The following is a 26586-nucleotide window of genomic DNA, read 5'->3' as shown; positions in this document are numbered from 1 at the left end:
GTGGGTGATTGGAACGTGACGTGGGCGTGACGTCGGTACTTTGAAAGTGACGTGGGTGTGACCTGGCGGCTTTGAACGTGACGTAAGGGCGACATAGGTGCTTAGAACGTGACGTGGGCGTGACGTGGGTGATTCCAACGTGACGTGGGGGCTTCGAACGTGACATGGGCGTGACGTGGGTGTTTCGAACGTGACGTTGGTGTTTCGAACGTGACGTGGGTGTGACGTGGGGGCTTCGAACGTGACGTGGGCATGACGTGGGTGATTCGAAAGTGACGTGGGCGTCACGTGGGAGTTTCGATCATGACGTGGGTGTGACGTGTGTGGTTTCAACGTGACGTGGGTGTCACGTGGGGCATCGAACGTGACGTGGACGTGACGTCGGTACTTTCAATTTGAGGTTGGTGTGACCTGGGTCATTCGAACGTGACGTACATGTGACGTGTGTGATTCCAACGTGACGTGGGGCTTCGAACGTGACGTGGGAGTGACGTGGGTGATTCCAACGTGACGTGGGGCTTCGAACGTGACGTGGGTGTGGCGTGGGTGATTCGAATGTGACGTGGGCGTGACGTGGGTCATTCGAACATGACGTAGGTGTGACGTGGGGGCTTCGAACGTGACGTGGGCGTGACGTGGATGCTTCGAATGTGACGTTGGTGTTTCGAACGTGACATGGGTGTGACATGGGTGCTTCGAATGTGACGTGGGCGTAACGTGGGGGCTTCGAACCTGACGTGGGTGTGACGTGGGGGCTTCGAAAGTGACGTGGGTGTGACGTGGGTCATTTGAACGTGACGTGGGCGTGACGTGGGTGATACCAACGTGACGTGGGGCTTTGAACGTACGTGGGCGTGACGTGGGTGATTCGAATGTGACGTGGGCGTGACGTGGGGGCTTCGAACGCCACGGAGCTTCACGTGGGGGCATCGAACGTGACGTGGGCGTGACGTGGGGGCTTCAAGCGTGACCTGGGTGTGACGTGGGTGTTTCGAAGGTGACGTGGGCGTGACGTCGGTACTTTGAATGTGACGTGGGTGTGACCTGGGTCATTGGAACGTGACGTGGGAGTGACGTGGGGGCTTTGAATGTGACGTGGGTGTGACCTGGGGGCTTCGAACGTGACAAAAGGGTGACATGGGTGCTTAGAACGTGACGTGGGCGTGACGTGGGTGATTCCAACGTGACGTGGGGCTTCGAACGTGACGTGGGCGTGATGTGGGTGATTCGAATGTCACTTGGGCGTGACGTGGGGGCTTCGAACGTCACGTGGGCGTCACGTGGGGGCTTCGAACATGACGTGGATGTGAGGTGGGTGCTTCGGACGTGACGTGGGCATGACGTGGGGGCTTCGAAAATGATGTGGGTGTGACGTGGGTGCATCGAACGTGACGTGGGCGTGACGTGGGAGTTTCGAACGTGACGTGGACGTGACGTGGTACTTTACATTTGACGTGGGTGTGACCTGGGTCAATCGAACGTGACGTGGGTGTGACGTGGGGGCTTCGAATGTGACGTGGGCGTGACGTGGGTGATTCGAATGTGACGTGGGCGTGACGTGGGGGCTTCGAACGTCACGTGGGCGTCACGTGGGGGCATCGAACGTGACGTGGGCATGACGTCGGTGATTCGAACGTGACGTGGATGTGAGGAGGGTGCTTCGGACGTGACGTGGGCATAACGTGGGGGCTACGAACATTACGCGGGTGTGACGTGGATGCTTCGAATTTGACGTTGGTGTTTTGAACGTGACATGGGTGTGACGTGGGTGCTTGGAACGTGACGTGGGCGTGACGTGGGGGCTTCGAACGTCACGTGGGCGTCACGTGGGGGCATCGAACGTGACGTGGGCATGACGTCGGTGATTCGAACGTGACGTGGATGTGAGGAGGGTGCTTCGGACGTGACGTGGGCATCACGTGGGGGCTTCGAACATGACGTGGGTGTGACGTGGGGGCATCGATCGTGACGTGGACGTGACGTCGGTACTTTTTACCTGATCGGGGTGTGACGTGGGTCATTCGAACGTGACGTGGGCGTGACGTGGGGGCTTCGAACGTGACGTGGGCGTGACGTGGGGGCATCGAACGTGACGTGGGTGTGACGTGGGGTCTTCGAACGTGACGTGGGCATGACGTGGGTGATTCGAACGTGACGTGGGCGTGACGTGGGGGCATCGAACGTGACGTGGGCGTGACGTGGGGGCTTCGAACGTGACCTGGGTGTGACATGGGTGTTTCGAACGTGACGTGGGCGTGACGTCGGTACTTTGAATGTGACGTGGGTGTGACGTGGGTCATTCGAACGTGATGTACGTGTGACGTGTGGGCTTCGAACGTGACGTGGGTGTTTCAAAACTAACGTGGGTGTGACGTAGGGGTATCGAACGTGACGTAGGTGTTTCCAAACTGACGTGGGTGTGACGTCGGTATGTTGAATGTGACGTGGGTGTGACGTGCATGGTTCGAACGTGAGGTGGGTGTTTAAATGTGAGCTGGGCGTGACGTGGGTCATTCGAACATGACGTAGGTGTGACGTGGGTGTTTCGGACGTGATGTGGGCGTGACGTGGATGCTTCAAATGTGACGTTGGTGCTTCGAACGTGACGTGGGCGTGACGTGGGTGATTGGAACGTGACGTGGGGCTTCGAATGTGACGTGGGTGTGACGTGGGTCATTCGAACGTGATGTACGTGTGACGTGTGGGCTTCGAACGTGACGTGGGTTTTTCAAAACCAACGTGGGTGTGACGTGGGGTATCGAACGTGACGTAGGTGTTTCCAAACTGACGTGGGTGTGACGTCAGTACGTTGAATGTGACGTGGGTGTGACGTGCATGATTCGATCGTGAGGTGGGTGTTTTAAATCTGAGCTGGGCGTATCGTGGGTCATTCGAACGTGACATAGGTGTGACGTGGGGGCATCGAACGTGACCTGGGCGTGACGTGGATGTTTCGAATGTGACGTTGGTGTTTCGAACGTGACATGCGTGTGACGTGGGTGCTTTGAATGTGACGTGGGCGTAACGTGGGGGCTTCGAACGTGACGTGGGTGTGACGTCGGTACTTTGAATGTGCCGTGGGTGTGACGTGCATGACTCGAACGTGACGTGGGCGTGACGTGGGGGCTTCGAAGTTGACGTGGGCCAGACCTGGGTGATGCGAACGTGACGTGGGTGTGACCTGGGTCAATGGAACGTGACGTGGGTGTGACGTGGGGGCTTCAAAAGTGAGGTGGGCGTCACGTGGGGGCATCGAACGTGACGTAGTTGTGACGTGGGGGCTTCGAACGTGACGTTGGTGTTTCGAACGTGACATGGGTGTGACATGGGTGCTTCGAATATGACATGGGCGTATCGTGGGGGCTTCGAACGGGACGTGGGTGTGACGTGGCCGAATCGATCGGGACGTGGGTGTGACGTGTGGGCTTCGAACGTGACGTGGGTGTGACATGGGGGCTTCGAACGTGACGTGGGCGTGACGTGGGGGCTTCGAACGTGACGTGGGCGTGACGTGGGGGCTTCGAACGTCACGTGAGCGTCACGTGGGGGCATCGAGTTTGACATGGGCGTGACCTGGGTGATTGGAAGGTGACGTGGGCGTGACGTGGGTGATTCCAACGTGACGTGGGGCTTCGAACATGACGTAGGCGTGACGTGGGGGCTTCGAAAGTGACGTGGGCATGACGTGGGTGATTCGAAGGTGACATGGGTGTGACGTGGGGGCTTCGAACGTGACGTGGGCGTCACGTGGGGTCTTCGAAAGTGACGTGGGCATGACGTGGGTGATTGGAACGTGACGTGGGAGTGACGTGGGGGCTTCGAACGTGACATAAGGGTGACATGGGTGCTTAGAACGTGACGTGGGCGTGACGTGGGTGATTCCAACGTGACGTGGGGCTTCGAATGTGACGTGGGCGTGAGGTGGGTGATTGGAACGTGACGTGGGCGTGACGTCGGTACTTTGAAAGTGACGTGGGTGTGACCTGGCGGCTTTGAACGTGACGTAAGGGCGACATAGGTGCTTCGAACGTGACGTGGGCGTGACGTGGGTGATTCCAACGTGACGTGGGGGCTTCGAACGTGACATGGGCGTGACGTGGGTGTTTCGAACGTGACGTTGGTGTTTCGAACGTGACGTGGGTGTGACGTGGGGGCTTCGAACGTGACGTGGGCATGACGTGGGTGATTCGAAAGTGACGTGGGCGTCACGTGGGAGTTTCGATCATGACGTGGGTGTGACGTGTGTGGTTTCAACGTGACGTGGGTGTCACGTGGGGCATCGAACGTGACGTGGACGTGACGTCGGTACTTTCAATTTGAGGTTGGTGTGACCTGGGTCATTCGAACGTGACGTACATGTGACGTGTGTGATTCCAACGTGACGTGGGGCTTCGAACGTGACGTGGGAGTGACGTGGGTGATTCCAACGTGACGTGGGGCTTCGAACGTGACGTGGGTGTGACGTGGGTGATTCGAATGTGACGTGGGCGTGACGTGGGTCATTCGAACATGACGTAGGTGTGACGTGGGGGCTTCGAACGTGACGTGGGCGTGACGTGGATGCTTCGAATGTGACGTTGGTGTTTCGAACGTGACATGGGTGTGACATGGGTGCTTCGAATGTGACGTGGGCGTAACGTGGGGGCTTCGAACCTGACGTGGGTGTGACGTGGGGGCTTCGAAAGTGACGTGGGTGTGACGTGGGTCATTTGAACGTGACGTGGGCGTGACGTGGGTGATACCAACGTGACGTGGGGCTTTGAACGTACGTGGGCGTGACGTGGGTGATTCGAATGTGACGTGGGCGTGACGTGGGGGCTTCGAACGCCACGGAGCTTCACGTGGGGGCATCGAACGTGACGTGGGCGTGACGTGGGGGCTTCAAGCGTGACCTGGGTGTGACGTGGGTGTTTCGAAGGTGACGTGGGCGTGACGTCGGTACTTTGAATGTGACGTGGGTGTGACCTGGGTCATTGGAACGTGACGTGGGAGTGACGTGGGGGCTTTGAATGTGACGTGGGTGTGACCTGGGGGCTTCGAACGTGACAAAAGGGTGACATGGGTGCTTAGAACGTGACGTGGGCGTGACGTGGGCGATTCCAACGTGACGTGGGGCTTCGAACGTGACGTGGGCGTGATGTGGGTGATTCGAATGTCACTTGGGCGTGACGTGGGGGCTTCGAACGTCACGTGGGCGTGACCTGGGTGATTGGAACGTGACGTGGACGTGACGTGGGTGGTTTCAACGTGACGTGAGCGTCACGTGGGGTCCTCGAACGTGACTTGGGCTTCACGTGGGGTCTTCGAAAGTGACGTGGGCATGACGTGGGTGATTCGAAGGTGACGTGGGTGTGACGTCGGAACTTTGAATGTGACGTGGGTGTGACCTGGGTGATTGGAACGTGACGTGGGAGTGACGTGGGGGCTTCAAATGTGATGTAAGGGTTACATGGGTGCTTAGAACGTGACGTGGGCGTCACGTGGGTGATTCCAACGTGACGTGGGGCTTCGAACGTGACGTGGGTGTGACGTGGGGGCTTCGAACGTGACGTAAGGGTGACATGGGCGCTTAGAACCTGACGTGGGCGTGACGTGGGTGATTCGAATATGACGTGGGAGTGACGTGGGTGATTCGAAGGTGACGTCGGTGTGACGTGGGTGTTTCGGACGTGACGTGGGCGTGACGTGGGTGATTCGAATATGACGTGGGCGTGACGTGGATGCTTCGAATGTGACGTTGGTGTTTCGAACGTGACGTAAGGGTGACGTGGGTGCTTCGAACGTGACGTGGGCGTGTCATAGGCGCTTCGATCATGACGTGGGCGTGCCGTGTGTGGTTTCAACGTGACGTGGGTGTCACGTGGGGCATCGAACGTGACGTGGACGTGACGTCGGTACTTTCAATTTGAGGTTGGTGTGACCTGGGTCATTCGAACGTGACGTACATGTGACGTGGGTGATTCCAACGTGACGTGGGGCTTCGAACGTGACGTGGGTGTGACCTGGGTGATTGGAACGTGACGTGGGTGTGACGTGGGGTCTTCGAACGTGACGTGGGTGTGACGTGGGTGTTTCGAACCTGACGTTGGTGTTTCGAACTTGACTTCGGTGTGACGTGGGTGCTTCGGACGTGACGTGGGCGTAACGTGGGGGCTTCGAACATGACGCGGGAGTGACGTGGATGCTTCGAATGTGACGTTGGTGTTTCGAACGTGACATGGGTGTGACGTGGGTGCTTCGAACGTGACGTGGGCGTCACGTGGGGGCTTCGAACATGACGTGGATGTGAGGTGGGTGCATCGAACGTGACGTGGGCGTGACGTGGGAGTTTCGAACGTGACGTGGACGTGACGTGGTACTTTACATTTGACGTGGGTGTGACCTGGGTCAATGGAACGTGACGTGGGTGTGACGTGGGGGCTTCGAATGTGACGTGGGCGTGACGTGGGGTCTTCGAACGTGACGTGAGTGCCACGTGGGGGCATCGAATTTGACGTGGGCGTGACCTGGTTGATTGGAACGTGAAGTGGGTGTGACGTGGGGCTTCGAATGTGACGTGGGTGTGACGTGGGTCATTCGAACGTGATGTACGTGTGACGTGTGGGCTTCGAACGTGACGTGGGTTTTTCAAAACCAACGTGGGTGTGACGTGGGGTATCGAACGTGACGTAGGTGTTTCCAAACTGACGTGGGTGTGACGTCAGTACGTTGAATGTGACGTGGGTGTGACGTGCATGATTCGATCGTGAGGTGGGTGTTTTAAATCTGAGCTGGGCGTATCGTGGGTCATTCGAACGTGACATAGGTGTGACGTGGGGGCATCGAACGTGACCTGGGCGTGACGTGGATGTTTCGAATGTGACGTTGGTGTTTCGAACGTGACATGCGTGTGACGTGGGTGCTTTGAATGTGACGTGGGCGTAACGTGGGTGCTTCGAACGTGACGTGGGTGTGACGTCGGTACTTTGAATGTGCCGTGGGTGTGACGTGCATGACTCGAACGTGACGTGGGCGTGACGTGGGGGCTTCGAAGTTGACGTGGGCCAGACCTGGGTGATGCGAACGTGACGTGGGTGTGACGTGGGGGCATCGAACGTGACGTGGGCGTGACGTAGGGGCTTCAAAAGTGACGTGGGCGTCACGTGGGGGCATCAAACGTGACGTAGGTGTGACGTGGGGGCTTCGAACATGACGTTGGTGTTTCGAACGTGACATGGGTGTGACATGGGTGCTTCGAATATGACATGGGCATATCGTGGGGGCTTTGAACGGGACGTGGGTGTGACGTGTGGGCTTCGAACGTGACGTGGGTGTGACATGGGGGCTTCGAACGTGACGTGGGTGTCACGTGGGGGCTTCGAACGTGACGTGGGCATGACGTGGGTGATTCGAAGGTGACGTGGGCGTGACGTGGGGGCATCGAACGTGACCTGGGTGTGAATTGGGTGTTTCGAACGTGACGTGGGCGTGACGTCGGTACTTTGAATGTGACGTGGGTGTGACCTGGGTCATTGGAACGTGACGTGGGAGTGACGTGGGGGCTTCGAACGTGACAAAAGGGTGACATGGGTGCTTAGAACGTGACGTGGGCGTGACGTGGGCGATTCCAACGTGACGTGGGGCTTCGAACGTGACGTGGGCGTGACATAGGCGCTTCGATCATGACGTGGGCGTGACGTGTGTGGTTTCAACGTGACGTGGGTGTCACGTGGGGCATCGAACGTGACGTGGACGTGACGTCGGTACTTTGAATGTGACGTGGGTGTGACCTGGGTGTTTCGAACGTGACGTGGGTGTGACGTGGGTGATTCCAACGTGACGTGGGGCTTCGAACGTGACGTGGGAGTGACGTGGGTGATTCCAACGTGACGTGGGGCTTCGAACGTGACGTGGGCGTGACGTGGGTGATTCGAATGTGACGTGGACGTGACGTGGGGTCTTCGACCGTGACGTGAGCGCCACGTGGAGGCATCGAAGTTGACGTGGGCGTGACCTGGGTGATTGGAACGTGAAGTGGGTGTGACGTGGGGGCTTCGAACGTGACGTGGGTGTGACGTGGGTGTTTCGAACGTGACGTTGGTGTTTCGAACGTGACGTGGGTGTGACGTGGGTGCTGCGAACGTGACGTGGGCGTCACGTGGGGGCTTCGAACATGACGTGGATGTGAGGTGGGTGCTTCGGACGTGACGTGGGCATGACGTGGGGGCTTCGAAAATGATGTGGCTGTGAGGTGGGTGCATCGAACGTGACGTGGGCGTGACGTGGGAGTTTCGAACGTGACGTGGACGTGACGTGGTACTTTACATTTGACGTGGGTGTGACCTGGGTCAATGGAACGTGACGTGGGTGTGACGTGGGGGCTTCAAAAGTGAGGTGGGCGTCACGTGGGGGATCGAACGTGACGTAGGTGTGACGTGGGGGCTTCGAACGTGACGTTGGTGTTTCGAACGTGACATGGGTGTGACATGGGTGCTTCGAATATGACATGGGCGTATCGTGGGGGCTTCGAACGGGACGTGGGTGTGACGTGGCCGAATCGATCGGGACGTGGGTGTGACGTGTGGGCTTCGAACGTGACGTGGGTGTGACATGGGGGCTTCGAACGTGACGTGGGTGTGACGTGGGTGTTTCGAACGTGACGTGGGCGTGACGTCGGTGCTTTGAATGTGACGTGGGTGTGACGTGCATGACTCGAACGTGACGTGGGCGTGACGTGGGGGCTTCGAACGTGACGTGGGCGTGACGTGGGGGCTTCGAACGTCACGTGAGCGTCACGTGGGGGCATCGAGTTTGACATGGGCGTGACCTGGGTGATTGGAAGGTGACGTGGGCGTGACGTGGGTGATTCCAACGTGACGTGGGGCTTCGAACATGACGTAGGCGTGACGTGGGGGCTTCGAAAGTGACGTGGGCATGACGTGGGTGATTCGAAGGTGACATGGGTGTGACGTGGGGGCTTCGAACGTGACGTGGGCGTCACGTGGGGTCTTCGAAAGTGACGTGGGCATGACGTGGGTGATTGGAACGTGACGTGGGAGTGACGTGGGGGCTTCGAACGTGACATAAGGGTGACATGGGTGCTTAGAACGTGACGTGGGCGTGACGTGGGTGATTCCAACGTGACGTGGGGCTTCGAATGTGACGTGGGCGTGAGGTGGGTGATTGGAACGTGACGTGGGCGTGACGTCGGTACTTTGAAAGTGACGTGGGTGTGACCTGGCGGCTTTGAACGTGACGTAAGGGCGACATAGGTGCTTAGAACGTGACGTGGGCGTGACGTGGGTGATTCCAACGTGACGTGGGGGCTTCGAACGTGACATGGGCGTGACGTGGGTGTTTCGAACGTGACGTTGGTGTTTCGAACGTGACGTGGGTGTGACGTGGGGGCTTCGAACGTGACGTGGGCATGACGTGGGTGATTCGAAAGTGACGTGGGCGTCACGTGGGAGTTTCGATCATGACGTGGGTGTGACGTGTGTGGTTTCAACGTGACGTGGGTGTCACGTGGGGCATCGAACGTGACGTGGACGTGACGTCGGTACTTTCAATTTGAGGTTGGTGTGACCTGGGTCATTCGAACGTGACGTACATGTGACGTGTGTGATTCCAACGTGACGTGGGGCTTCGAACGTGACGTGGGAGTGACGTGGGTGATTCCAACGTGACGTGGGGCTTCGAACGTGACGTGGGTGTGACGTGGGTGATTCGAATGTGACGTGGGCGTGACGTGGGTCATTCGAACATGACGTAGGTGTGACGTGGGGGCTTCGAACGTGACGTGGGCGTGACGTGGATGCTTCGAATGTGACGTTGGTGTTTCGAACGTGACATGGGTGTGACATGGGTGCTTCGAATGTGACGTGGGCGTAACGTGGGGGCTTCGAACCTGACGTGGGTGTGACGTGGGGGCTTCGAAAGTGACGTGGGTGTGACGTGGGTCATTTGAACGTGACGTGGGCGTGACGTGGGTGATTCGAACGTGACGTGGGGCTTTGAACGTACGTGGGCGTGACGTGGGTGATTCGAATGTGACGTGGGCGTGACGTGGGGGCTTCGAACGCCACGGAGCTTCACGTGGGGGCATCGAACGTGACGTGGGCGTGACGTGGGGGCTTCAAGCGTGACCTGGGTGTGACGTGGGTGTTTCGAAGGTGACGTGGGCGTGACGTCGGTACTTTGAATGTGACGTGGGTGTGACCTGGGTCATTGGAACGTGACGTGGGAGTGACGTGGGGGCTTTGAATGTGACGTGGGTGTGACATGGGTGCTTAGAACGTGACGTGGGCGTGACGTGGGCGATTCCAACGTGACGTGGGGCTTCGAACGTGACGTGGGCGGGAGGTGGGTGATTCGAATGTCACTTGGGCGTGACGTGGGGGCTTCGAACGTCACGTGGGCGTGACCTGGGTGATTGGAACGTGACGTGGACGTGACGTGGGTGGTTTCAACGTGACGTGAGCGTCACGTGGGGTCCTCGAACGTGACATGGGCGTCACGTGGGGTCTTCGAAAGTGACGTGGGCATGACGTGGGTGATTCGAAGGTGACGTGGGTGTCACGTGGGGCATCGAACGTGACGTGGACGTGACGTCGGTACTTTGAATGTGACGTGGGTGTGACCTGGGTCATTCGAACGTGACGTACATGTGACGTGGGTGATTCCAACGTGACGTGGGGCTTCGAACGTCACGTGGGAGTGACGTGGGTGATTCCAACGTGACGTGGGGCTTCGAACGTGACGTGGGCGTGACGTGGGTGATTCGAATGTGACGTGGACGTGACGTGGGGTCTTCGACCGTGACGTGAGCGCCACGTGGAGGCATCGAAGTTGACGTGGGCGTGACCTGGGTGATTGGAACGTGAAGTGGGTGTGACGTGGGGGCTTCGAACGTGACGTGGGTGTGACGTGGGTGTTTCGAACGTGACGTTGGTGTTTCGAACGTGACGTGGGTGTGACGTGGGTGCTGCGAACGTGACGTGGGCGTCACGTGGGGGCTTCGAACATGACGTGGATGTGAGGTGGGTGCTTCGGACGTGACGTGGGCATGACGTGGGGGCTTCGAAAATGATGTGGGTGTGACGTGGGTGCATCGAACGTGACGTGGGCGTGACGTGGGAGTTTCGAACGTGACGTGGACGTGACGTGGTACTTTACATTTGACGTGGGTGTGACCTGGGTCAATCGAACGTGACGTGGGTGTGACGTGGGGGCTTCGAATGTGACGTGGGCGTGACGTGGGTGATTCGAATGTGACGTGGGCGTGACGTGGGGGCTTCGAACGTCACGTGGGCGTCACGTGGGGGCATCGAACGTGACGTGGGCATGACGTCGGTGATTCGAACGTGACGTGGATGTGAGGAGGGTGCTTCGGACGTGACGTGGGCATAACGTGGGGGCTACGAACATTACGCGGGTGTGACGTGGATGCTTCGAATTTGACGTTGGTGTTTCGAACGTGACATGGGTGTGACGTGGGTGCTTGGAACGTGACGTGGGCGTGACGTGGGGGCTTCGAACGTCACGTGGGCGTCACGTGGGGGCATCGAACGTGACGTGGGCATGACGTCGGTGATTCGAACGTGACGTGGATGTGAGGAGGGTGCTTCGGACGTGACGTGGCATCACGTGGGGGCTTCGAACATGACGTGGGTGTGACGTGGGGGCATCGATCGTGACGTGGACGTGACGTCGGTACTTTTTACCTGATCGGAGTGTGACGTGGGTCATTCGAACATGACGTGGGCGTGACGTGGGGGCATCGAACGTGACGTGGGTGTGACGTGGGGTCTTCGAACGTGACGTGGGCATGACGTGGGTGATTCGAACGTGACGTGGGCGTGACGTGGGGGCATCGAACGTGACGTGGGCGTGACGTGGGGGCTTCGAACGTGACCTGGGTGTGACATGGGTGTTTCGAACGTGACGTGGGCGTGACGTCGGTACTTTGAATGTGACGTGGGTGTGACGTGGGTCATTCGAACGTGATGTACGTGTGACGTGTGGGCTTCGAACGTGACGTGGGTGTTTCAAAACTAACGTGGGTGTGACGTAGGGGTATCGAACGTGACGTAGGTGTTTCCAAACTGACGTGGGTGTGACGTCGGTATGTTGAATGTGACGTGGGTGTGACGTGCATGGTTCGAACGTGAGGTGGGTGTTTAAATGTGAGCTGGGCGTGACGTGGGTCATTCGAACATGACGTAGGTGTGACGTGGGTGTTTCGGACGTGATGTGGGCGTGACGTGGATGCTTCGAATGTGACGTTGGTGTTTCGAACGTGACGTGGGCGTGACGTGGGTGATTGGAACGTGACGTGGGGCTTCGAATGTGACGTGGGTGTGACGTGGGTCATTCGAACGTGATGTACGTGTGACGTGTGGGCTTCGAACGTGACGTGGGTTTTTCAAAACCAACGTGGGTGTGACGTGGGGTATCGAACGTGACGTAGGTGTTTCCAAACTGACGTGGGTGTGACGTCAGTACGTTGAATGTGACGTGGGTGTGACGTGCATGATTCGATCGTGAGGTGGGTGTTTTAAATCTGAGCTGGCCGTATCGTGGGTCATTCGAACGTGACATAGGTGTGACGTGGGGGCATCGAACGTGACCTGGGCGTGACGTGGATGTTTCGAATGTGACGTTGGTGTTTCGAACGTGACATGCGTGTGACGTGGGTGCTTTGAATGTGACGTGGGCGTAACGTGGGGGCTTCGAACGTGACGTGGGTGTGACGTCGGTACTTTGAATGTGCCGTGGGTGTGACGTGCATGACTCGAACGTGACGTGGGCGTGACGTGGGGGCTTCGAAGTTGACGTGGGCCAGACCTGGGTGATGCGAACGTGACGTGGGTGTGACCTGGGTCAATGGAACGTGACGTGGGTGTGACGTGGGGGCTTCAAAAGTGAGGTGGGCGTCACGTGGGGGCATCGAACGTGACGTAGTTGTGACGTGGGGGCTTCGAACGTGACGTTGGTGTTTCGAACGTGACATGGGTGTGACATGGGTGCTTCGAATATGACATGGGCGTATCGTGGGGGCTTCGAACGGGACGTGGGTGTGACGTGGCCGAATCGATCGGGACGTGGGTGTGACGTGTGGGCTTCGAACGTGACGTGGGTGTGACATGGGGGCTTCGAACGTGACGTGGGCGTGACGTGGGGGCTTCGAACGTGACGTGGGCGTGACGTGGGGGCTTCGAACGTCACGTGAGCGTCACGTGGGGGCATCGAGTTTGACATGGGCGTGACCTGGGTGATTGGAAGGTGACGTGGGCGTGACGTGGGTGATTCCAACGTGACGTGGGGCTTCGAACATGACGTAGGCGTGACGTGGGGGCTTCGAAAGTGACGTGGGCATGACGTGGGTGATTCGAAGGTGACATGGGTGTGACGTGGGGGCTTCGAACGTGACGTGGGCGTCACGTGGGGTCTTCGAAAGTGACGTGGGCATGACGTGGGTGATTGGAACGTGACGTGGGAGTGACGTGGGGGCTTCGAACGTGACATAAGGGTGACATGGGTGCTTAGAACGTGACGTGGGCGTGACGTGGGTGATTCCAACGTGACGTGGGGCTTCGAATGTGACGTGGGCGTGAGGTGGGTGATTGGAACGTGACGTGGGCGTGACGTCGGTACTTTGAAAGTGACGTGGGTGTGACCTGGCGGCTTTGAACGTGACGTAAGGGCGACATAGGTGCTTAGAACGTGACGTGGGCGTGACGTGGGTGATTCCAACGTGACGTGGGGGCTTCGAACGTGACATGGGCGTGACGTGGGTGTTTCGAACGTGACGTTGGTGTTTCGAACGTGACGTGGGTGTGACGTGGGGGCTTCGAACGTGACGTGGGCATGACGTGGGTGATTCGAAAGTGACGTGGGCGTCACGTGGGAGTTTCGATCATGACGTGGGTGTGACGTGTGTGGTTTCAACGTGACGTGGGTGTCACGTGGGGCATCGAACGTGACGTGGACGTGACGTCGGTACTTTCAATTTGAGGTTGGTGTGACCTGGGTCATTCGAACGTGACGTACATGTGACGTGTGTGATTCCAACGTGACGTGGGGCTTCGAACGTGACGTGGGAGTGACGTGGGTGATTCCAACGTGACGTGGGGCTTCGAACGTGACGTGGGTGTGACGTGGGTGATTCGAATGTGACGTGGGCGTGACGTGGGTCATTCGAACATGACGTAGGTGTGACGTGGGGGCTTCGAACGTGACGTGGGCGTGACGTGGATGCTTCGAATGTGACGTTGGTGTTTCGAACGTGACATGGGTGTGACATGGGTGCTTCGAATGTGACGTGGGCGTAACGTGGGGGCTTCGAACCTGACGTGGGTGTGACGTGGGGGCTTCGAAAGTGACGTGGGTGTGACGTGGGTCATTTGAACGTGACGTGGGCGTGACGTGGGTGATACCAACGTGACGTGGGGCTTTGAACGTACGTGGGCGTGACGTGGGTGATTCGAATGTGACGTGGGCGTGACGTGGGGGCTTCGAACGCCACGGAGCTTCACGTGGGGGCATCGAACGTGACGTGGGCGTGACGTGGGGGCTTCAAGCGTGACCTGGGTGTGACGTGGGTGTTTCGAAGGTGACGTGGGCGTGACGTCGGTACTTTGAATGTGACGTGGGTGTGACCTGGGTCATTGGAACGTGACGTGGGAGTGACGTGGGGGCTTTGAATGTGACGTGGGTGTGACCTGGGGGCTTCGAACGTGACAAAAGGGTGACATGGGTGCTTAGAACGTGACGTGGGCGTGACGTGGGCGATTCCAACGTGACGTGGGGCTTCGAACGTGACGTGGGCGTGATGTGGGTGATTCGAATGTCACTTGGGCGTGACGTGGGGGCTTCGAACGTCACGTGGGCGTCACGTGGGGGCTTCGAACATGACGTGGATGTGAGGTGGGTGCTTCGGACGTGACGTGGGCATGACGTGGGGGCTTCGAAAATGATGTGGGTGTGACGTGGGTGCATCGAACGTGACGTGGGCGTGACGTGGGAGTTTCGAACGTGACGTGGACGTGACGTGGTACTTTACATTTGACGTGGGTGTGACCTGGGTCAATCGAACGTGACGTGGGTGTGACGTGGGGGCTTCGAATGTGACGTGGGCGTGACTGGGTGATTCGAATGTGACGTGGGCGTGACGTGGGGGCTTCGAACGTCACGTGGGCGTCACGTGGGGGCATCGAACGTGACGTGGGCATGACGTCGGTGATTCGAACGTGACGTGGATGTGAGGAGGGTGCTTCGGACGTGACGTGGGCATAACGTGGGGGCTACGAACATTACGCGGGTGTGACGTGGATGCTTCGAATTTGACGTTGGTGTTTCGAACGTGACATGGGTGTGACGTGGGTGCTTGGAACGTGACGTGGGCGTGACGTGGGGGCTTCGAACGTCACGTGGGCGTCACGTGGGGGCATCGAACGTGACGTGGGCATGACGTCGGTGATTCGAACGTGACGTGGATGTGAGGAGGGTGCTTCGGACGTGACGTGGGCATCACGTGGGGGCTTCGAACATGACGTGGGTGTGACGTGGGGGCATCGATCGTGACGTGGACGTGACGTCGGTACTTTTTACCTGATCGGAGTGTGACGTGGGTCATTCGAACATGACGTGGGCGTGACGTGGGGGCTTCGAACGTGACGTGGGCGTGACGTGGGGGCATCGAACGTGACGTGGGTGTGACGTGGGGTCTTCGAACGTGACGTGGGCATGACGTGGGTGATTCGAACGTGACGTGGGCGTGACGTGGGGGCATCGAACGTGACGTGGGCGTGACGTGGGGGCTTCGAACGTGACCTGGGTGTGACATGGGTGTTTCGAACGTGACGTGGGCGTGACGTCGGTACTTTGAATGTGACGTGGGTGTGACGTGGGTCATTCGAACGTGATGTACGTGTGACGTGTGGGCTTCGAACGTGACGTGGGTGTTTCAAAACTAACGTGGGTGTGACGTAGGGGTATCGAACGTGACGTAGGTGTTTCCAAACTGACGTGGGTGTGACGTCGGTATGTTGAATGTGACGTGGGTGTGACGTGCATGGTTCGAACGTGAGGTGGGTGTTTAAATGTGAGCTGGGCGTGACGTGGGTCATTCGAACATGACGTAGGTGTGACGTGGGTGTTTCGGACGTGATGTGGGCGTGACGTGGATGCTTCGAATGTGACGTTGGTGCTTCGAACGTGACGTGGGCGTGACGTGGGTGATTGGAACGTGACGTGGGGCTTCGAATGTGACGTGGGTGTGACGTGGGTCATTCGAACGTGATGTACGTGTGACGTGTGGGCTTCGAACGTGACGTGGGTTTTTCAAAACCAACGTGGGTGTGACGTGGGGTATCGAACGTGACGTAGGTGTTTCCAAACTGACGTGGGTGTGACGTCAGTACGTTGAATGTGACGTGGGTGTGACGTGCATGATTCGATCGTGAGGTGGGTGTTTTAAATCTGAGCTGGCCGTATCGTGGGTCATTCGAACGTGACATAGGTGTGACGTGGGGGCATCGAACGTGACCTGGGCGTGACGTGGATGTTTCGAATGTGACGTTGGTGTTTCGAACGTGACATGCGTGTGACGTGGGTGCTTTGAATGTGACGTGGGCGTAACGTGGGGGCTTCGAACGTGACGTGGGTGTGACGTCGGTACTTTGAATGTGCCGTGGGTGTGACGTGCATGACTCGAACGTGACGTGGGCGTGACGTGGGGGCTTCGAAGTTGACGTGGGCCAGACCTGGGTGATGCGAACGTGACGTGGGTGTGACCTGGGTCAATGGAACGTGACGTGGGTGTGACGTGGGGGCTTCAAAAGTGAGGTGGGCGTCACGTGGGGGCATCGAACGTGACGTAGTTGTGACGTGGGGGCTTCGAACGTGACGTTGGTGTTTCGAACGTGACATGGGTGTGACATGGGTGCTTCGAATATGACATGGGCGTATCGTGGGGGCTTCGAACGGGACGTGGGTGTGACGTGGCCGAATCGATCGGGACGTGGGTGTGACGTGTGGGCTTCGAACGTGACGTGGGCGTGACGTGGGGGCTTCGAACGTGACGTGGGCGTGACGTGGGGGCTTCGAACGTCACGTGAGCGTCACGTGGGGGCATCGAGTTTGACATGGGCGTGACCTGGGTGATTGGAAGGTGACGTGGGCGTGACGTGGGTGATTCCAACGTGACGTGGGGCTTCGAACATGACGTAGGCGTGACGTGGGGGCTTCGAAAGTGACGTGGGCATGACGTGGGTGATTCGAAGGTGACATGGGTGTGACGTGGGGGCTTCGAACGTGACGTGGGCGTCACGTGGGGTCTTCGAAAGTGACGTGGGCATGACGTGGGTGATTGGAACGTGACGTGGGAGTGACGTGGGGGCTTCGAACGTGACATAAGGGTGACATGGGTGCTTAGAACGTGACGTGGGCGTGACGTGGGTGATTCCAACGTGACGTGGGGCTTCGAATGTGACGTGGGCGTGAGGTGGGTGATTGGAACGTGACGTGGGCGTGACGTCGGTACTTTGAAAGTGACGTGGGTGTGACCTGGCGGCTTTGAACGTGACGTAAGGGCGACATAGGTGCTTAGAACGTGACGTGGGCGTGACGTGGGTGATTCCAACGTGACGTGGGGGCTTCGAACGTGACATGGGCGTGACGTGGGTGTTTCGAACGTGACGTTGGTGTTTCGAACGTGACGTGGGTGTGACGTGGGGGCTTCGAACGTGACGTGGGCATGACGTGGGTGATTCGAAAGTGACGTGGGCGTCACGTGGGAGTTTCGATCATGACGTGGGTGTGACGTGTGTGGTTTCAACGTGACGTGGGTGTCACGTGGGGCATCGAACGTGACGTGGACGTGACGTCGGTACTTTCAATTTGAGGTTGGTGTGACCTGGGTCATTCGAACGTGACGTACATGTGACGTGTGTGATTCCAACGTGACGTGGGGCTTCGAACGTGACGTGGGAGTGACGTGGGTGATTCCAACGTGACGTGGGGCTTCGAACGTGACGTGGGTGTGACGTGGGTGATTCGAATGTGACGTGGGCGTGACGTGGGTCATTCGAACATGACGTAGGTGTGACGTGGGGGCTTCGAACGTGACGTGGGCGTGACGTGGATGCTTCGAATGTGACGTTGGTGTTTCGAACGTGACATGGGTGTGACATGGGTGCTTCGAATGTGACGTGGGCGTAACGTGGGGGCTTCGAACCTGACGTGGGTGTGACGTGGGGGCTTCGAAAGTGACGTGGGTGTGACGTGGGTCATTTGAACGTGACGTGGGCGTGACGTGGGTGATACCAACGTGACGTGGGGCTTTGAACGTACGTGGGCGTGACGTGGGTGATTCGAATGTGACGTGGGCGTGACGTGGGGGCTTCGAACGCCACGGAGCTTCACGTGGGGGCATCGAACGTGACGTGGGCGTGACGTGGGGGCTTCAAGCGTGACCTGGGTGTGACGTGGGTGTTTCGAAGGTGACGTGGGCGTGACGTCGGTACTTTGAATGTGACGTGGGTGTGACCTGGGTCATTGGAACGTGACGTGGGAGTGACGTGGGGGCTTTGAATGTGACGTGGGTGTGACCTGGGGGCAACGAACGTGACAAAAGGGTGACATGGGTGCTTAGAACGTGACGTGGGCGTGACGTGGGCGATTCCAACGTGACGTGGGGCTTCGAACGTGACGTGGGCGTGATGTGGGTGATTCGAATGTCACTTGGGCGTGACGTGGGGGCTTCGAACGTCACGTGGGCGTGACCTGGGTGATTGGAACGTGACGTGGGAGTGACGTGGGTGGTTTCAACGTGACGTGAGCGTCACGTGGGGTCCTCGAACGTGACTTGGGCTTCACGTGGGGTCTTCGAAAGTGACGTGGGCATGACGTGGGTGATTCGAAGGTGACGTGGGTGTGACGTCGGAACTTTGAATGTGACGTGGGTATGACCTGGGTCATTGGAACGTGACGTGGGAGTGACGTGGGGGCTTCAAATGTGATGTAAGGGTTACATGGGTGCTTAGAACGTGACGTGGGCGTCACGTGGGTGATTCCAACGTGACGTGGGGCTTCGAACGTGACGTGGGTGTGACGTGGGGGCTTCGAACGTGACGTAAGGGTGACATGGGCGCTTAGAACCTGACGTGGGCGTGACGTGGGTGATTCGAATATGACGTGGGAGTGACGTGGGTGATTCGAAGGTGACGTCGGTGTGACGTGGGTGTTTCGGACGTGACGTGGGCGTGACGTGGGTGATTCGAATATGACGTGGGCGTGACGTGGATGCTTCGAATGTGACGTTGGTGTTTCGAACGTGACGTAAGGGTGACGTGGGTGCTTCGAACGTGACGTGGGCGTGTCATAGGCGCTTCGATCATGACGTGGGCGTGCCGTGTGTGGTTTCAACGTGACGTGGGTGTCACGTGGGGCATCGAACGTGACGTGGACGTGACGTCGGTACTTTCAATTTGAGGTTGGTGTGACCTGGGTCATTCGAACGTGACGTACATGTGACGTGGGTGATTCCAACGTGACGTGGGGCTTCGAACGTGACGTGGGTGTGACCTGGGTGATTGGAACGTGACGTGGGTGTGACGTGGGGTCTTCGAACGTGACGTGGGTGTGACGTGGGTGTTTCGAACCTGACGTTGGTGTTTCGAACTTGACTTCGGTGTGACGTGGGTGCTTCGGACGTGACGTGGGCGTAACGTGGGGGCTTCGAACATGACGCGGGAGTGACGTGGATGCTTCGAATGTGACGTTGGTGTTTCGAACGTGACATGGGTGTGACGTGGGTGCTTCGAACGTGACGTGGGCGTCACGTGGGGGCTTCGAACATGACGTGGATGTGAGGTGGGTGCATCGAACGTGACGTGGGCGTGACGTGGGAGTTTCGAACGTGACGTGGACGTGACGTGGTACTTTACATTTGACGTGGGTGTGACCTGGGTCAATGGAACGTGACGTGGGTGTGACGTGGGGGCTTCGAATGTGACGTGGGCGTGACGTGGGGTCTTCGAACGTGACGTGAGTGCCACGTGGGGGCATCGAATTTGACGTGGGCGTGACCTGGTTGATTGGAACGTGAAGTGGGTGTGACGTGGGGCTTCGAATGTGACGTGGGTGTGACGTGGGTCATTCGAACGTGATGTACGTGTGACGTGTGGGCTTCGAACGTGACGTGGGTTTTTCAAAACCAACGTGGGTGTGACGTGGGGTATCGAACGTGACGTAGGTGTTTCCAAACTGACGTGGGTGTGACGTCAGTACGTTGAATGTGACGTGGGTGTGACGTGCATGATTCGATCGTGAGGTGGGTGTTTTAAATCTGAGCTGGGCGTATCGTGGGTCATTCGAACGTGACATAGGTGTGACGTGGGGGCATCGAACGTGACCTGGGCGTGACGTGGATGTTTCGAATGTGACGTTGGTGTTTCGAACGTGACATGCGTGTGACGTGGGTGCTTTGAATGTGACGTGGGCGTAACGTGGGTGCTTCGAACGTGACGTGGGTGTGACGTCGGTACTTTGAATGTGCCGTGGGTGTGACGTGCATGACTCGAACGTGACGTGGGCGTGACGTGGGGGCTTCGAAGTTGACGTGGGCCAGACCTGGGTGATGCGAACGTGACGTGGGTGTGACGTGGGGGCATCGAACGTGACGTGGGCGTGACGTAGGGGCTTCAAAAGTGACGTGGGCGTCACGTGGGGGCATCAAACGTGACGTAGGTGTGACGTGGGGGCTTCGAATGTGACGTTGGTGTTTCGAACGTGACATGGGTGTGACATGGGTGCTTCGAATATGACATGGGCATATAGTGGGGGCTTTGAACGGGACGTGGGTGTGACGTGTGGGCTTCGAACGTGACGTGGGTGTGACATGGGGGCTTCGAACGTGACGTGGGTGTCACGTGGGGGCTTCGAACGTGACGTGGGCATGACGTGGGTGATTCGAAGGTGACGTGGGCGTGACGTGGGGGCATCGAACGTGACCTGGGTGTGAATTGGGTGTTTCGAACGTGACGTGGGCGTGACGTCGGTACTTTGAATGTGACGTGGGTGTGACCTGGGTCATTGGAACGTGACGTGGGAGTGACGTGGGGGCTTCGAACGTGACAAAAGGGTGACATGGGTGCTTAGAACGTGACGTGGGCGTGACGTGGGCGATTCCAACGTGACGTGGGGCTTCGAACGTGACGTGGGCGTGACATAGGCGCTTCGATCATGACGTGGGCGTGACGTGTGTGGTTTCAACGTGACGTGGGTGTCACGTGGGGCATCGAACGTGACGTGGACGTGACGTCGGTACTTTGAATGTGACGTGGGTGTGACCTGGGTGTTTCGAACCTGACGTGGGTGTGACGTGGGTGATTCCAACGTGACGTGGGGCTTCGAACGTGACGTGGGAGTGACGTGGGTGATTCCAACGTGACGTGGGGCTTCGAACGTGACGTGGGCGTGACGTGGGTGATTCGAATGTGACCTGGACGTGACGTGGGGTCTTCGACCGTGACGTGAGCGCCACGTGGAGGCATCGAAGTTGACGTGGGCGTGACCTGGGTGATTGGAACGTGAAGTGGGTGTGACGTGGGGGCTTCGAACGTGACGTGGGTGTGACGTGGGTGTTTCGAACGTGACGTTGGTGTTTCGAACGTGACGTGGGTGTGACGTGGGTGCTGCGAACGTGACGTGGGCGTCACGTGGGGGCTTCGAACATGACGTGGATGTGAGGTGGGTGCTTCGGACGTGACGTGGGCATGACGTGGGGGCTTCGAAAATGATGTGGGTGTGAGGTGGGTGCATCGAACGTGACGTGGGCGTGACGTGGGAGTTTCGAACGTGACGTGGACGTGACGTGGTACTTTACATTTGACGTGGGTGTGACCTGGGTCAATGGAACGTGACGTGGGTGTGACGTGGGGGCTTCAAAAGTGAGGTGGGCGTCACGTGGGGGCATCGAACGTGACGTAGGTGTGACGTGGGGGCTTCGAACGTGACGTTGGTGTTTCGAACGTGACATGGGTGTGACATGGGTGCTTCGAATATGACATGGGCGTATCGTGGGGGCTTCGAACGGGACGTGGGTGTGACGTGGCCGAATCGATCGGGACGTGGGTGTGACGTGTGGGCTTCGAACGTGACGTGGGTGTGACATGGGGGCTTCGAACGTGACGTGGGTGTGACGTGGGTGTTTCGAACGTGACGTGGGCGTGACGTCGGTGCTTTGAATGTGACGTGGGTGTGACGTGCATGACTCGAACGTGACGTGGGCGTGACGTGGGGGCTTCGAACGTGACGTGGGCGTGACGTGGGGGCTTCGAACGTCACGTGAGCGTCACGTGGGGGCATCGAGTTTGACATGGGCGTGACCTGGGTGATTGGAACGTGACGTGGGCGTGACGTGGGTGATTCCAACGTGACGTGGGGCTTCGAACATGACGTAGGCGTGACGTGGGGGCTTCGAAAGTGACGTGGGCATGACGTGGGTGATTCGAAGGTGACATGGGTGTGACGTGGGGGCTTCGAACGTGACGTGGGCGTCACGTGGGGTCTTCGAAAGTGACGTGGGCATGACGTGGGTGATTGGAACGTGACGTGGGAGTGACGTGGGGGCTTCGAACGTGACATAAGGGTGACATGGGTGCTTAGAACGTGACGTGGGCGTGATGCGGGTGATTCCAACGTGACGTGGGGCTTCGAATGTGACGTGGGCGTGAGGTGGGTGATTGGAACGTGACGTGGGCGTGACGTCGGTACTTTGAAAGTGACGTGGGTGTGACCTGGCGGCTTTGAACGTGACGTAAGGGCGACATAGGTGCTTAGAACGTGACGTGGGCGTGACGTGGGTGATTCCAACGTGACGTGGGGGCTTCGAACGTGACATGGGCGTGACGTGGGTGTTTCGAACGTGACGTTGGTGTTTCGAACGTGACGTGGGTGTGACGTGGGGGCTTTGAACGTGACGTGGGCATGACGTGGGTGATTCGAAAGTGACGTGGGCGTCACGTGGGAGTTTCGATCATGACGTGGGCGTGACGTGTGTGGTTTCAACGTGACGTGGGTGTCACGTGGGGCATCGAACGTGACGTGGACGTGACGTCGGTACTTTCAATTTGAGGTTGGTGTGACCTGGGTCATTCGAACGTGACGTACATGTGACGTGGGTGATTCCAACGTGACGTGGGGCTTCGAACGTGACGTGGGAGTGACGTGGGTGATTCCAACGTGACGTGGGGCTTCGAACGTGACGTGGGCGTGACGTGGGTGATTCGAATGTGACGTGGGCGTGACGTGGGTCATTCGAACATGACGTAGGTGTGACGTGGGGGCTTCGAACGTGACGTGGGCGTGACGTGGATGCTTCGAATGTGACGTTGGTGTTTCGAACGTGACATGGGTGTGACATGGGTGCTTCGAATGTGACGTGGGCGTAACGTGGGGGCTTCGAACCTGACGTGGGTGTGACGTGGGGGCTTCGAAAGTGACGTGGGTGTGACGTGGGTCATTTGAACGTGACGTGGGCGTAACGTGGGTGATACCAACGTGACGTGGGGCTTTGAACGTACGTGGGCGTGACGTGGGTGATTCGAATGTGACGTGGGCGTTACGTGGGGGCTTCGAACGCCACGGAGCTTCATGTGGGGGCATCGAACGTGACGTGGGCGTGACGTGGGGGCTTCAAGCGTGACCTGGGTGTGACGTGGGTGTTTCAAAGGTGACGTGGGCGTGACGTCGGTACTTTCAATGTGACGTGGGTGTGACCTGGGTCATTGGAACGTGACGTGGGAATGACGTGGGGGCTTTGAATGTGACGTGGGTGTGACGTGGGTGCTTCGAACGCGACAAAAGGGTGACATGGGTGCTTAGAACGTGACGTGGGCGTGACGTGGGCGATTCCAACGTGACGTGGGGCTTCGAACGTGACGTGGGCGTGATGTGGGTGATTCGAATGTCACTTGGGCGTGACGTGGGGGCTTCGAACGTCACGTGGGCGTGACCTGGGTGATTGGAACGTGACGTGGACGTGACGTGGGTGGTTTCAACGTGACGTGAGCGTCACGTGGGGTCCTCGAACGTGACATGGGCGTCACGTGGGGTCTTCGAAAGTGACGTGGGCATGACGTGGGTGATTCGAAGGTGACGTTGGTGTGACGTGGGGGCTTCGAGCGTGACGTGGGCGTGACGGCGGTACTTTGAAAGTGACGTGGGTGTGACCTGGGTGATTGGAACGTGACGTGGGAGTGACGTGGGGGCTTCAAATGTGACGTAAGGGTGACATGGGCGCTTAGAACCTGACGTGGGCGTGACGTGGGTGATTCGAATATGACGTGGGAGTGACGTGGGTGATTCGAAGGTGACGTCGGTGTGACGTGGGTGTTTCGGACGTGACGTGGGCGTGACGTGGGTGCTTCGAACGTGACGTGGGCGTCACGTGGGGGCTTCGAACATGACGTGGATGTGAGGTGGGTGCATCGAACGTGACGTGGGCGTGACGTGGGAGTTTCGAACGTGACGTGGACGTGACGTGGTACTTTACATTTGACGTGGGTGTGACCTGGGTCAATGGAACGTGACGTGGGTGTGACGTGGGGGCTTCGAATGTGACGTGGGCGTGACGTGGGGTCTTCGAACGTGACGTGAGTGCCACGTGGGGGCATCGAATTTGACGTGGGCGTGACCTGGTTGATTGGAACGTGAAGTGGGTGTGACGTGGGGCTTCGAATGTGACGTGGGTGTGACGTGGGTCATTCGAACGTGATGTACGTGTGACGTGTGGGCTTCGAACGTGACGTGGGTTTTTCAAAACCAACGTGGGTGTGACGTGGGGTATCGAACGTGACGTAGGTGTTTCCAAACTGACGTGGGTGTGACGTCAGTACGTTGAATGTGACGTGGGTGTGACGTGCATGATTCGATCGTGAGGTGGGTGTTTTAAATCTGAGCTGGCCGTATCGTGGGTCATTCGAACGTGACATAGGTGTGACGTGGGGGCATCGAACGTGACCTGGGCGTGACGTGGATGTTTCGAATGTGACGTTGGTGTTTCGAACGTGACATGCGTGTGACGTGGGTGCTTTGAATGTGACGTGGGCGTAACGTGGGTGCTTCGAACGTGACGTGGGTGTGACGTCGGTACTTTGAATGTGCCGTGGGTGTGACGTGCATGACTCGAACGTGACGTGGGCGTGACGTGGGGGCTTCGAAGTTGACGTGGGCCAGACCTGGGTGATGCGAACGTGACGTGGGTGTGACGTGGGGGCATCGAACGTGACGTGGGCGTGACGTAGGGGCTTCAAAAGTGACGTGGGCGTCATGTGGGGGCATCAAACGTGACGTAGGTGTGACGTGGGGGCTTCGAATGTGACGTTGGTGTTTCGAACGTGACATGGGTGTGACATGGGTGCTTCAAATATGACATGGGCGTATCGTGGGGGCTTTGAACGGGACGTGGGTGTGACGTGTGGGCTTCGAACGTGACGTGGGTGTGACATGGGGGCTTCGAACGTGACGTCGGTGTGACGTGGGGGCTTCGAACGTGACGTGGGCGTGACGTCGGTGCTTTGAATGTGACGTGGGTGTGACGTGCATGACTCGAACGTGACGTGGGCGTGACGTGGGGGCTTCGAACGTGACGTAGGTGTCACGTGGGGGCATCGAACGTGACGTGGGCATGACGTGGGTGATTCGAAGGTGACGTGGGCGTGACGTGGGGGCATCGAACGTGACCTGGGTGTGAATTGGGTGTTTCGAACGTGACGTGGGCGTGACGTCGGTACTTTGAATGTGACGTGGGTGTGACCTGGGTCATTGGAACGTGACGTGGGAGTGACGCGGGGGCTTCGAACGTGACAAAAGGGTGACATGGGTGCTTAGAACGTGACGTGGGCGTGACGTGGGCGATTCCAACGTGACGTGGGGCTTCGAACGTGACGTGGGCGGGAGGTGGGTGATTCGAATGTCACTTGGGCGTGACGTGGGGGCTTCGAACGTCACGTGGGCGTGACGTGGGGGCTTCGATGTTGACGTGGGCGTCACGTGGGAGTTTCGATCATGACGTGGGCGTGACGTGTGTGGTTTCAACGTGACGTGGGTGTCACGTGGGGCATCGAACGTGACGTGGACGTGACGTCGGTACTTTCAATTTGAGGTTGCTGTGACCTGGGTCATTCGAACGTGACGTACATGTGACGTGGGTGATTCCAACGTGACGTGGGGCTTCGAACGTGACGTGGGAGTGACGTGGGTGATTCCAACGTGACGTGGGGCTTCGAACGTGACGTGGGCGTGACGTGGGTGATTCGAATGTGACGTGGACGTGACGTGGGGTCTTCGACCGTGACGTGAGCGCCACGTGGAGGCATCGAAGTTGACGTGGGCGTGACCTGGGTGATTGGAACGTGAAGTGGGTGTGACGTGGGGGCTTCGAACGTGACGTGGGTGTGACGTGGGTGTTTCGAACGTGACGTTGGTGTTTCGAACGTGACGTGGGTGTGACGTGGGTGCTTCGGACGTGACGTGGGCGTCACGTGGGGGCTTCGAACATGACGTGGATGTGAGGTGGGTGCTTCGGACGTGACGTGGGCA

This window comes from Dromaius novaehollandiae, chromosome 8, assembly GCF_036370855.1.
Source record: "Dromaius novaehollandiae isolate bDroNov1 chromosome 8, bDroNov1.hap1, whole genome shotgun sequence".
Classification (NCBI taxonomy): domain Eukaryota; kingdom Metazoa; phylum Chordata; class Aves; order Casuariiformes; family Dromaiidae; genus Dromaius; species Dromaius novaehollandiae.
The sequence above is the reverse complement of the archived record's forward strand: the minus strand, read 5'-3'. Positions refer to the sequence as shown.